The following is an 11,617-nucleotide window of genomic DNA, read 5'->3' as shown; positions in this document are numbered from 1 at the left end:
TGTCTCGGCGTGTGTGTGTGTGTGGGCGTGTGTGTGTGTGTGTGTGTGTGTGTGTGCGTGTGGGTGTGTGTGTGTGTGTGTGTGTGGGTGTGTGTGTGCGTGGGTGTGCGTGTGTGTGTGTGTGTGTGTGTGTGAATGGGGTGTGTAAAATGTGTTCTTGCCTGGAGGCACAGAAGCCACAGAGTACCTGGGGAGCCAAAGAGACCATTGTGTGTGTATGTGTGTTACCGCATGCTCTGGGCAAGTGTGTCTTAAAGGAAGAACCGAAGCTTCTTGCAAACATCTGTGCAAAAGAGAGCAAAATGGTTCCAGATTATTTTCACTCCATAAACCTGGGGAGCATTTTAATACAAGCAGTTATTGAAAAAAAACAGCGCCCTCTAGGAAGGCCGAGCAGACACAGACACTTGTGATATTTTTTATTTCATCATTATTGGAGAACAGGCTTTTGTCACATAACAAGTGAAGAATACCGGAGTTTCACCATATTTTCACAAAGTATGGATCTGTATGTCACAGTGCACTTAAAATGGAGTCTGTAGAAAAAAGATGATTTCCATCAAAGATTTGTCCATAATGTATCTGTGACAGGTATTTTCTAATCTGCTTCCTGCTGCTTTTAACCAGGTTTAAAGCGCTTGTTACTTTAAATACACTGTCATTAAATCACGCTGTCATTCTAGTCTGTGCATCGGCACAGACTAGAATGACAGCGTGAGAAACTGACTCACGCTGCAGAAATGAGACTTGCATCACCTTTGCACACACTTCACAGAGAGTTTCGAGGTTGTGTGTAAAATTGGAATATTTTTAGATTTGCATTGACGTATTAACTAATTCACAAATCTTCTTTACCTGCTAAACTGCCCTACTGCCAGAAAATGTCAGCAATTATGCCTGTACAAAATGTAGAAAAAGTTTCTTCATTAGTTTTGCAAATGAAGGTGGAGATCTGCATCAAATGAATTCAGTCAAACATTTTATTGTGAAAACAAAAAGTGTTTTTTGTACAAATCTTGGCAAGAATACAAAAGTAGCCTTTTTTTTTGATTATGCAGGACGTTTATAGGTAGTCACACACTGTTCAGGATAGTTTGTGTGTCTTCTGGATCTTCTGCTTCCCAGCTTTTTTTCCCAGAGAACAGAATAATACACATCTGGTGTAATTTCAACAAATGGTCCTATTTTACAAATAAAATAGTGATTTGGTACTGACCCTAGTTTTACCCAATCACTGATATTCCTCCAAACATAATGAAGAAGTGTTTCCAGCAGAGCTACCTCTGTGTCTGATTAATTTCAAAGGGATTTCTTCCTTTGGATAGCTTGAATATACTGCTAACTGTATTGCCTCAGGCATGCTGGTAATAAACCAATAAAATCAACTTTTGAAAAGAGTAGTCTTAGGAATGATCCACATTAAAACTGGCCCTCCAATAAAATGTCTCTTTCCCACAGAAGGACATTTTTATGGAGCTCAAAGAACTTTCTGTGATTATTATGAATTTAACAGGATAAGTTGCATCAATTATAGGTGACGTTGTTTGATCAGATGGTTTCTCACAAACACTTTTCAGCTTGCATCCATCAACTCTTTATTATCCTTGTCTCTTTTACATCTCTCATCCATGAGCCCTGAAACTTATGTTGTTTCAGGGCTCATGAAACTCATTTGGCTTATAAGTTGTAATCAGGAACAATCACACTGGCAGAGTAATAGAAACCACTAACACTGACCTCATTCAAGACTAATCATTCTTTATAAACCCAACGTGATGTGTCTGAAAATCCCAGTAGAGCCGCAGTTTCTTAAATCATCAGCCCAGGACATATGATGCCGTTAACCAAACCAAAGTTACATAAATCCTGCTGATTTGAACTAAAGCTTCTTCACTGTCACTGAATGTTTTCCAGTTGCTGCCATGTGATTCCTTATCTTTAATTAATGAGTAGCTAAGTATTTTCTGGACCTTTTCTAGTCTTAGTAAAGTTCTTTCAGTAGTTGTGCATCAATCAGTGTTTTAATTACTCAGGTAAGTTTTATGCTCCATATTTGATCTAATGTGACTCACAGAACATCAACGATCTCTTTGGTAATTTAAAGTTGCAATATAAACTATAGAGAGGCATCATTGTTCAAAATCCCAATTCTTATGAAGTTTAAAACATAAATAAAAACACAGTACAATGATTTGCAAGTCCTTTTCAACCTTCCACTGAATCTAGTACAGACACAAGATATTTAATATGCAAACGGATACTTTTTTTTTTTTTTACAAGTACCGGTACTCACTTTTTTGGGTTTTGATACCTGCAACACATAAAATGACTGTATAGATTTACAATCAAACACATGTGATGGATAAAAGTTCTGTTATATAGGGAAATTTGGAAAAACTTACTGCAGAGCTTAGTTAACCAAGGTCATAATTCAAAGTTTTGGTAATGTCACATTTGAAGTTTTAATAAAAGCCATAATGAAAAACTTATGAGACGCTAAATTTTAAATTATATCAATGTGTAGTCATGCTATTTAAAAGACTAAGAAAATTTCAGCTATAAATTGTCAGAAAAGTTGGTACAGCTTGAAATTATATATAGACCTAATACTTAGAGGAAATTTGTACCAAACACTGGTTAAAGTCAAAAACAGGACTGAAAAGATAAAGTTTCCTGTCTTTTTTTTAGGTTTATCACATTAATATTTTGATTTCTGCAAATTTTTCCCTTTTTAGCATCAGATGAGCTGTAAAGTGAGAATGTCAGTATCAAAATCTATTACAATTTAAAAGGTAGTAATATATGACTTTTCACAATTCACTTCAATCTCCTTTAAATAAATTGCTTAACAGAAAGCATATTTAACAAATAAGGAGATAAACAATTTCTACAAAGCAACATAAAAGAACAATAGTATGAATAGGAAGTAATGGAGTTCTCTTCTAGTTATTCTATCTTAGGTTTATACATAATCTAATAAAAATGCACAGTCTTCTGCTCATGCAGATTTGGACCCTGTTTGTTGAGCAGATCTGTCATCAGCCTGTTGATAATGTTAGGAACACATGACATGCGGGTTTTCCGGGAAGTTTTAACCGGTCTGACTTTGCAATTTTTCTTTACGGTGAGCTCTGCTGCTCTTCGGAGATTTTGACACGTCACTAGTGAGGCAGGTTACTTTTGGCACGCCACCGGAATATTTAAAAATCAGGCCTAGCAGGTTTTAAGCATGTAGGAAATGCCAACTTCAGCTAAGCAGATTTTCAAAATGTTGATTAAAACTGATGTCATTGTGCAACATGGTATAAATATTGAATAAATCAAAACATGAATCCACCACTGAGACGTGGATGACGTAACCCAAGTCATTTCTACAAATATCTTGGTTTCCTTTGCTATCCAGTCACAAGTTATTACATACAGTAGATGGCATCTACTCCATCTATTGTTATCTTCTAGTTTCCAACAAAGGAGCAGAAGAGTGCAGCTGTAAAAATATAAGTGAGTAAATCTGAAGAGATTATTACAGAGTATAAAATAATCCAGTCCAATATTTTGTCAATTTGTAGCAGTTTTACAAAAAATAAAAAGAGTACCTGCATATTTTCACATTTTCACTCATTTAATATTTAAATTTTATTGAGATGATCTTTGCTTAAGATGATTTTTGTTACTCAATAGGATATATATTCTAAAGTATTGCCTTAAAATCCTAAAACTTTAACATCAGAACGAAGCCACAGTAAAACAATATAAAAGACAAGATATTATTGAATGTAAATAATTTCACTTATGGTTTTATTGTTGTTCTTCAGAGGAAGAAGAATATTCAAAATTGATAAATGCTTTTAGGAGAAAAGGACAAGAAAAAAATATGTGAATTGTCTTTATATTAAAAGCTTCTAACAAAAAGTTGTTGATGAAATATACCAGAGTGCAAACATCAATATGTGATCTTTGAAAAGTTTATCAGGCAACCAAACGGCCTGCTGCTTCTTATCTACTGATTACATCCACATATATGCATGACAGTTCCTGTCGCCTACACCAGAGGGCAGTGTCTGTGTGTAAAATCACAAAGGACTGCTTGGGAGCAACATTTTGTAGGATTCAGCACTTTAAGCACTGCGTGTTTACTCTTTTCCTGGTAGGAGAATATATGATCTATTAGATTAACTCTAACTAAATGATTTGATATGCATTGTAGATACTGAAGCACCAGGACATTGGAGGGAACATTATGTAATGGATGAAAGACTCAGAGAAACATTATTAATTTAATGACTTCCAATTATCTGTTGGCAATTTGCAATCACATATTTTCCTGATATTGTGCAGCTCTATATAAACCGTAGTGTTCTCACAGTGCAGCATGTTTAAATAGCATGTATAATAACATTTTAAGTGGGGGAGATAAAAACCAACCCTCTTTATTAAGACTACCTCTTTTTAAATGCAAAACCCTCCATTAAAACTGACCTCAGATTCATCATCCTGATTGCTTAGCTGGGTACTACCTGTAATTATTTTCTAAGTGGAATATTTCTGGTATTTCAAACATCATGTTTGATCTCCAGATGCTCGTTAGTGCAGGTAAAACTAGCCAGTATACAGGAACGGTATGAACTCGCTGTAATTAAGTCATGCACATGGAAGTTAACTGTTTTTCTTCATAAAACTATAAGATCCTGCAAAACGTTGAACATCTGTGTGATTCGGCATATGGGTGAACATCTGCTTTCTATTGCATGGTTGTGCTGCCCCTGTGCCCTGGAGGGCCACGGTTCAAATTACCTCAAGGAGCCACGGTGTCCGAGTATTGCTGAAAACTTCATTCCTTAGAAAAATTCCTTTGGTGTGCCTTCTCCCTGTGTATGTTTTAATACGTATAACTGTATGTTTGGAAAGGAGGATGGATAGATTTGAATATCACCTGCATAAGGAGGCCATCCAAGGGACCGTTGATGTATTTTTTTTGTGTGTGTGAGTTAAAGAAACCCACACATGCACCATAAACATTAGACCTTTGTTAGCTTATGGCTAAGGCCAGGGTCAGGTTGAGGAGCATGAAGGTTAAGTATAGGGCTAAAACTCAGGAAATTAGAGACTTCAAGATGGAAAACTATAAAATTAAAAAACATCTAAAGCTCTGTTTAGCAACACAAGATACTGATATTTTCCAATAAAGACAAAAAAAAGTTTTCATTCCTCTGTTTCCCTTTTTATCGTGTTATTTCTTAAATAACAAATTTGTTAAACGGCATATCTTAAATTTCACAGCATGTTTATTGTTGCAATATTGTGTAGGGAAGCCTGAGAGATATAAATGCTTTGTGTACAAGCATGCACACAGTGTCTGACTATATGTCTGATTTTTTTGAAAGTTAAGCAGTCCACAGAGGACTGTTGAATTCACAAGATGAAAATGGAAAGAGAACATACCAAGAAACAGCTGTGCACCTAAAACAGAGAGTATTGAGCATAGAAACTGCAAAAAGCTGCTTGACGACTAGATACAGAGATCTACAAGTATTAGTTCTACAGTCACATGTGGCTTTGTAGAAAGGTATGAGAAGAAAACCTGCAAAAAGTGGGGAAAAGTATTTCAGTTTGCCATCAGTCATGTAGGGGAGACAGCAAACATACTAAAAAAAAGTCTGATGAAAACCAAAATTAAATTTTGATTCCTGAGTACAAGAAGCAATGTGTGGGAGAAAGCTAATAATACACTCTAAACACATGCAGGTTGTAAAACATGAAGGTAGCAGCATCATGCTGTGGGAAAGTCTTTCTTTGCAGATATTCTCCATCAATTCTGACTGAGAGTGAGCTGTAAAGAAGAACAAATGAAACTGTCATTGTCTGGACATACAAACTTGCCAGAGAAGTATAGTTACAGATATAAATACAAAGGTTGTTCCTCTATAAATGTATACCACAGTTTTCAGACTATTTCTAAAACATTAATAAAATCATATATCTCCCATCTCTCATTTTAGTCCTTCACATACCATACAATGGAGGACGGATGTTTTGAGGATACGGTTATTTTTTTTAGCCATTTTTCTTTGAAGTCAAGTAAATCAATTGTTTAAGTATTGCATTCTTTCCTTTTCACTTGTTTATGTCTCCTTGTGTTCTTTATTTATATAGCTTATCTCTCTGCAATACTCACAAGTTTATCAGCTTGACCATCTCCTAAGCCATGACAGATGTTAAATTTGGAAACTAAATAACCTTGTGATGCTGAGTAGAGTATATGTGTCACACAAAACACTTTAAAACTGGTGAATATAATATCATGTCTTACTGCTTCTTGCACAAAGGTTTGCATGGCTGTTGAATTTTTCGGCCCGAGGCATTGAAAAAGAACAAGCAAAATGTCTGGAACAGTTTAATGCATTGCAGACGTCTTCACGTTTGTTGTATGAAGGCTTTTATTGTCTGATGTTGAACACAAACTCTATAGTCAAAAATAAGCAACTGAAATGATGAAAGGTGCGTAGATCTTTATGTTTAGTGTTTGAGTAACAATTTAGGTTGCTCTGTTATCAATTGGGATTGATTGCTGCAGTGCTGAGACAAGTGTCCAAAACCCGCTCATAGATGTATATCAGCTCTTGCTATGTAGTCAATAGTATAGATTCTTACTTCCACAATCAAAATACAAAAGTTGTTTTTTTTTCTTTTGTTTGACTAGGTTAGGCTGTTACAATGAAGCCTTTTCTCCCCCTCACAGCCACTCGATGGCCCTGCAGGGGGTACAGCCAAAGAAAAGATAAAAAATCAATAGACAAGCTTTTTACAGGGCAGATCTGTTATGTGTTACTAAAAGACTTTAATCATTGAGACCAAAACATAAGTTGATGTAATTTAAATAAAATCAGTCAATGATCTCATCCTTATATCTCCAGATGAAAAGCTGATGGTAAAACATAAGGAATCGCAACATGTGGAGGCTGTTTAGTCAGTTGTGTAACTTTTTGGGCAAAACAAATTTAGACGTACAAAATATACAGTCTGACTCTATGATGAATGTGTGGGGAGAGGAGGTTTATGTTTTCACAGGATCAGTGGAAATATTGACATGGATATTGACATCATCTCCCAGGTTTAAAGAGAACGCTCCAGAAAATCTAAGATGTCCACTGAGAATGTCACTCTGGGTGACATTCCTGTCATCTAGAGGAAACAGAGACAGCAGGCTCACTAAGACTGGACAAATGCAGAACAAAAATGGGTTGTGTGGTCCAATGAGTCTCAGTTTTTGTTGCAACATTTTGATGATAGAGTCCGATTTCTGCTTAGACAACACGTGATGGTCGAATCCTGCCTCAGAACCACTGGAGATGTGCACCAACCAATCCGCAACCCTGAAATGAAAGACGGATGGGTAGATGGATGGACGGAGGGATGGACTGACAGATCAACATGAAAGTGTGCATTCATCCTCCCGTCTGTCAATTATTCAGGGTGCTGGTGGTAATTTCTCTTCACTCCAATGGTCTCTACAGTCACCAGATCTCAATCCAGTAGATTACCCTTGGGATGTAGAGGAGCAGGAGGTTTGCATCACAAATATGCAGTAGACTAATATGAGTCAACTGTGTGATGGTATCAATATGTATCAAAGTCCGTAAGGAATGCTTTCCACACTGCATTAAACTGATGCTTTAAAGAGTAAAAGCAATTCTGAAGGTCAAAGTTGGTTCAGTAGGGAACTAGCAAAGTGTACAAGATAAAGTGGTCAGTGTGTGCAAGTGCCTCATCCAAATATAATTCTCACTAGGTTTTTCTTGATCTATATAGCCACAAACCTTTACCAGTTTAATACTTTTGAAGCACAAATGTGGTATTTGCTACAGATGCACAGAGGTCACTCTGCTCCAGAGGTAAATCTTACTCCGGTGTTGGAAAAGAGCCTTGTTCAAAGGAGGAACAGCTTGACTCTTATCTTTGTGGGGCAAAAGCAAATATTATGTTTATATTTGCAAATTTACAGAGGAATTCAAATGGCAGATTTGTGGGCATGGAGAAGACATATAGCTATATTTTGCAAGGCGTGCTGCAGGAAAGTGAGGTTCTTGACTTGTTTCAACTGGCTATCTGGTCTCAGGGTACAAGCTTTGGTTTTTGAGTCCTCTGCACCAGACTGAGCTTTTTTTCAATGCAGCTCTCCAGATTGGAGGAGAGTCTTTGTTTCATTGCAAAAAGCACTGGGGCTGCCATCCAACTGATTGAATTAATGCATTCTGACCACTTTCACAGCCACAGCTATTTAAAATCCAGTTGGTAGGCATGAAGACTTCTTTTACAATGAAGAAGAATTGGTCACTCTCAGCAATACGTTGGATCCCACCATAGTACTCTGGCAGGATGGGCCAGGCCAGTTAGTCCAGTCATGAAATCACTTCATTGTTAAGAATATACAATCAACTGTGGGTGTTGCTATAGCAAAGTGTAAGCAACTAGGAACAGCGTCAACTTAGCTACAATGTATCGTGCCTTGTACTATAAAATCACAAAGCAAGTCCAGCAGATGCTGAGGTGAAGAGATGTGAAGAAGTAACTACGGGCCTCCAGGCCTTGTGTGACCTACATATTACCTCAACTACAGGGAGTAGAGAGCTTCATGCTGAGCAGCTGCATGCAAGCCTTACATGACCAAGTGTTGGACCCCTTGATGTGAAGTCTGCTTTCTTTGGAGATTTGTTTTCTGAAGTAATGAACCATGCTTTTGTTTGAAAATCTTTTTCCGGACCACATTTGACTAAGTATATATTCTGGTACACAGAGGATTATGTCTGTTCTGGAGTTGGGACTGGATCCTTAGGTCCAGTGAAAGAAACTCTTGAAGGGAAGCGATTATGCTTCCTTTAGCAAATTAGGATGGGCCTACGGGCTATATGAAACATCCGCTTTACATTTTTGAAAATACTTCAGAGATAATGAGATTTCACTTTGCTCAGTTCTCAGTTCCTTTCAGAATGAGCTGCTTTATGGTCTCAAGTCACTTTAAACATACAAAGGTTCACCTTTGACCTTGAGTTAGACCCTGAAGCAGATGTAAAGCCTCCTTCGCATCCAAGAAGATTGCAAAGCACTTGTCCTTTCCAGCAGCCATTGTACATCACATACAGCAGTAAAACCAGATGACCAAACATGTCTAAAATCTTCTTGAATTTCTAGGAGAGGCACAGCACCTGCTGATTTGTGACATAATATTCAGAAGCTTTCCAGACACCTAAAAAACATTAACATGTTGTCAGAAAACAGCTAAGTGGAGTTTTTAAGCACTTGGACTGTTTCTAAAAGCAGCTGAAATCCAAGGTCAAGTACAAAAAACATGCACGTAGTGAATTTTGCATAATACGTCCCCACTTTATGCTTGGACATGTATAACTTAATGGACGATTTCATGCACCCAGTTTTATTGTGAATTGGTCCTTCCTGTTTCTACATGTCCACAAAGCAAGCTCCATGGAGAGATGGATGAGTCTTGACCTCAAAATCCATAGAACAACTTTGAGATACAGTATATCATCTAGAATACTGTATGGTTGTCCATTGTTTTTCCTCCATAAAAGTAGCAAGAAAAACTTTGCGCCTTTATTTATCTCTCTGGCTGACTTAAATTTCATTCAAGTTATACTATCTTTCATAGATTGTGGTTTTTCTGTTTTCAGATCATCCGAATTTTTCTCATCTGACTAGTCGCTCCGTCATTAAGTGTAAATATGTCAATTTTCAGAAGCAAGACCTGTCTTCCTTTATGATAATCATAGATGTAAAATGTTTCCTCTGAGAATAAAACACATGAAAACATATGTCAGACCTGACAAAACAAGCTGAAATTTACTACTTTTTTGAGAAATGAAAGACAAAACTATGCATCGAAACTTCGGTCCAGATGGGGCACCAGTGTGAAGGATTCTGTGGCAGGAAGAGGCCCACATCAAAACCAGACAGACACCATAAGAGGATGGGCTGACAGCTGTTTTCATTTACCTCTCTACAAGATGTGAAAGTGTTGCAGAGTCAAAGAAAGCTGGATCCATCCCACATCAAAACTCAAAATATGTGGGTCTTTTTTACAGTTTAGCTGACATTTTTCACATGAGGTGCTGACAGTTTGCACAAATGTAGGTAAAAGAGCAAAGATGACCACTGAAGAGAGCAAAGTATTAACTGCAATATTATAAAAATGAAAAGGGATTTATCTTTTCATCAAGTGTTTGTCTTTACAGAATCACCTGCTTAAATATTATTGATCCGCTCACTAACTTCTTTACAACAGAATCCGTGTTTTACTTCTACTAAAATTGCAGTTCTTTATTAATGGAAACATTCTGATGTCTGTATTTTTACCTGCTGCAGCACTATGGTTATACTCTCAAAGTTTAGAATATAATTTACAAAGTAATTTGGCATAACCTTTTGTGGTTTAACCTACGCAGTCTTTCATATGGTAAGGCTGGAGTGATGCTTCTATTTCTACAGATATCAGTGTTAGGGTTACCATAAAACTCAGACTTTACCCTTTGTATGTTTAATTTACATGGTAAAGGTTAGTAAAATTTATTTCAGAAAATAATATCACTACACAAAAATAGATTTGGAATATTTTAATTGAAGCAGTCTCATACGCTGCTCAAAAACTGCATGCGGCTGAAAAACATTTCATTTTATGTTTGCATGCAGCAGAAACCAATTCCAAAAAATGAAGTAAAAAAACAACTCTGATTTTTTTCTGCATATTTTGCATTAGCAAACACAATACATTTTTGGCTCATTGGTCATGAGTAAAACCAAGAAACGGCAAACTTATACCTCTCTTTCACACTTCTTTCTTCATTAAAAGGCAATTCTTCCACCATGTTTCCATGTACAATAAACTCTACAATAAAACATAACGTTTGCACCATATTTTACTGTAGGAATGCTGTGAGGACGGAAGATCTAAGAATCTGTAGCAACAATTAAAAACTGCAGATGTTTTCCCTCCAACCTGGCTGAACTTGAACTATTTTGCGAAGAAGAATGGGAACGATCTCATTCTGGATCTGCAGGGCAAGCAAATGTTGCACATATTGCACAAGTTTCTAGAAAGCATTGGATAAAAATGCAGGGCAGTATTTTCAGATTTGTATTTATAAAATAGTTTTAAAACCACATATTATGCATGCACTACTCTGTGTTGGTTAATCACAGAAAATAAAAAATACATTGAATTTTGACGTTGTTACCAAATAAATAAAATCTTTCAAGAGGTATGAATACTTTTGCACTGAAATTGTAGTTCAATGTCTGGGAATATTAATGAAGAAATGAATTATATTCAGCATGTTTCCTTTAAAATGTACTTGGTATAATTTTTATTGTCTTCACATGTTTTATTATATTGCACACATTTTTCATGCAGTGTTTGTCATAATTGTGACACTAATCTTTTTGTTGACCATCCAAAAGTTTGGTTAGATAAATAGGATACTGGGTTAGATGAGTGATGTGTGGTTTTGTCCAGCCTTTCATTTCAGAAAACAAAAAAATCTAATCCAGTGAGACAAGGTCCCACAAAATGTTTGAAAGCAGTGGGATTCAGCCGACAAAATGGGGG

This window comes from Xiphophorus maculatus, chromosome 20 (assembly GCF_002775205.1).
Source record: "Xiphophorus maculatus strain JP 163 A chromosome 20, X_maculatus-5.0-male, whole genome shotgun sequence".
Taxonomy (NCBI): Eukaryota; Metazoa; Chordata; class Actinopteri; order Cyprinodontiformes; family Poeciliidae; genus Xiphophorus; species Xiphophorus maculatus.
The sequence above is the reverse complement of the archived record's forward strand: the minus strand, read 5'-3'. Positions refer to the sequence as shown.